This window comes from Brachyhypopomus gauderio, unplaced genomic scaffold (genome assembly GCF_052324685.1).
Source record: "Brachyhypopomus gauderio isolate BG-103 unplaced genomic scaffold, BGAUD_0.2 sc60, whole genome shotgun sequence".
NCBI classification, from domain to species: Eukaryota; Metazoa; Chordata; class Actinopteri; order Gymnotiformes; family Hypopomidae; genus Brachyhypopomus; species Brachyhypopomus gauderio.
This window is the reverse complement of record NW_027506881.1, coordinates 816,260-818,759: the sequence shown is the minus strand read 5'-3', so window position 1 is coordinate 818,759 and position 2,500 is coordinate 816,260. Positions and strand designations below refer to the sequence as shown.

Genomic DNA, 2,500 nt, shown 5'->3' with positions numbered 1-2,500 from the left:
TTGTTGTAGTGTGACTGTCATGTTATTGTAGTTTAACTGTATTGTTGTAGTGTAATGATAGTGTTGTTGTAGTGTGACTGTCATGTTATTGTAGTTTAACTGTATTGTTGTAGTGTAATGATAGTGTTGTTGTAGTGTGACTGTCATGTTATTGTAGTTTAACTGTATTGTTGTAGTGTAACGATAGTGTTGTAGTGTAACTCTAGTGTTGTTGTAGTGTGACTGTGGTGTTATTGTAGTGTAACTGTAGTGTTGTTGAAGTGTGACTGTAGTGCTGTTGTACATGCATAAACACACACACACACACACAAGCGCAGTAGGGACAAGATTGTGCCAGAGGAACACGTTTCCATTTTGTCATTAAAACTTTCCATAACGTTGCGAGTAAAACGAGTTTGACAAGTCCTCTCTCTCTCTCACACACACACACAGACACACACACGCACACACACACGCACACACACACACACACACACACACACATACACACACACACACACACACACACACACACACACACACACACAACACATTACATGCATACATAACCAGAACATTTGTAAATGTCAAAGACCCTTAGACAGATATTACAGGCTTTACCTTATTAAAGTGACTGACTTGGTGTGGGTGGTATTGGTGTTGTTGTTGGTAGAGTTAGAGCTTAAACTCTAAGCTAGCTTATTTTTTTTTTTTTATATAAAAGTTGTGCTGCTATGGCAACATAATGATATGATAAAGGCCACAATCTTCTCTCAGCAATGTGTGTGTGTGTGTGTGTGTGTGTGTGTGTGTGTGTGTGTGTGTGTGTGTGTGTGTGTGTGTGTGTGTGTGTGTGTGTGTGTGTGTGTGTGTGAGTGTGTGTGTGTGTGTGTGTGTGTGTGTAGAGGACATTTGGTAAGATAGAGCAGTTTCAGTTTCTTCTAAAACTTCTATTATTACAGAACAAAAAAATCCCAACAGAAAACAGAAACATCTTCATCTCCCTGCACTACTCATCTTCATCACATCTGAGGAGGAAGTAGCAGATATCCTGCTTCCTGTCACCAGAGCGCTGACTGGACACATCCCAGAATGCACCTGGCATTTACTGTCATGGACCTGGCCAGTGGGACCAGTAAAAATATGTACCCAGCCCACCTACCCACACACACACACACACACACACACACACACACACACACACACACACACAGTGACCGTGGTCATGGGAAGCAGTGAGAGAGCAGCCTGGGTTAAAGGTCATGGCTAATTGGGGGAGATTTCCTGCTCTCCCTCCTAACGAGCCCCGTCTTCCACGTGACCATCGTGACTACAGCCTGCAGTGTATTCCACGTGTCCTCCAGCACCGCGTGTGCACAGAGTGGACAGGGACGCGTCCGGCTCCATACCGGTTGTCCCGCATCTCCCTCTGGAGACATGTCCTCTAGATGCACACCAGTCCTCTCCTGAGCACAGATCCATTCAGACCTTAACCTTCCCCTCGAGGACACGTGATCCAAACCATCTGGTCCTGATACTGTGGGATGTGGACGCGGAGGGGTCCAGCTCTAATCGAACACACCTGGGCTCAACGCTCACGTGCCACGGTGCGCTGGGCTTGAGTGGATTAGGCCTGTTCGATTAGGACTGGAACTAAACTCACTGTCCGTCACACACAGACGCTCACCGCGCCAGGCAGCAACGCGGGTCCCAACACGTACTGTGAACACGGATGAAACAGTCTGACCTATGAGGTCAGGGATGATGTCATCGTGGAGGTATTACACCATATGTCTCTGGCCAACTGTGACCTTCTCATTTCCTTCACACTATTCATTCTGTGTCCCCCCCCCATCTCCACCCAACCTCCACCCACTCTCTAATCAGACAGCTCCATCTAAAATGTCTGCGGACAATGGAAGGAAGGGGGGGGGGGGGGGGGGGGGGGGGGGCTCATCCGCTGGGAGCTGTATGGGAGTGGACCTCCTCAGTACAGATCACACCCGCAGTGTGTGTGTGTGTGTGTGTGTGTGTGTGTGTGTGTGTGTGTGTGTGTGTGTGTGTGTGTGTGTATGTGTGTGTACGTGTGTGTGTGTGTGTGTGTGTGTGTGTGTGTGTGTGTACGTGTGTGTGTGTGTGTGTGTATGTGTGTGTGTGTGTGTGTGTGTGTGTGTGTGTGTGTGTGTGTGTGTACGTGTGTGTATGTTAATGTGACAGTAATGGCTACTTATGGTTACACATGGGTTTATATGAACAAGGCTTAAAAATGATTGATGCTATGAATTGGGTCATGAGTCTGGAGTAAGAGTGTCATGAGGTCACTCTGGAAGAAGAGTGTCATGAGGTCACTCTGGAAAAAGAATGTTGTGAGGGTCACTCTGGAGGAACAGTGTCATGAGGTCACTCTGGAAGAAGAGTGTCATGAGGTCACTCTGGAAGAAGAGTGTTGTGAGGTCACTCTGGAGGAAGAGTGTCGTGAGGTCACTCTGGAAGAAGTGTTGTGAGGTCACTCTGGAGGAAC

General features: G+C 47.4%; 1 protein-coding gene across 6 annotated transcripts in view; it reads right to left on the bottom strand.

The window, feature by feature from the left end:
* sash1a (SAM and SH3 domain containing 1a) overlaps positions 1-2,500 on the bottom strand; it is a 266,532-nt gene that overhangs the window by 32,319 nt on the left and 231,713 nt on the right. The window lies entirely within an intron of this gene.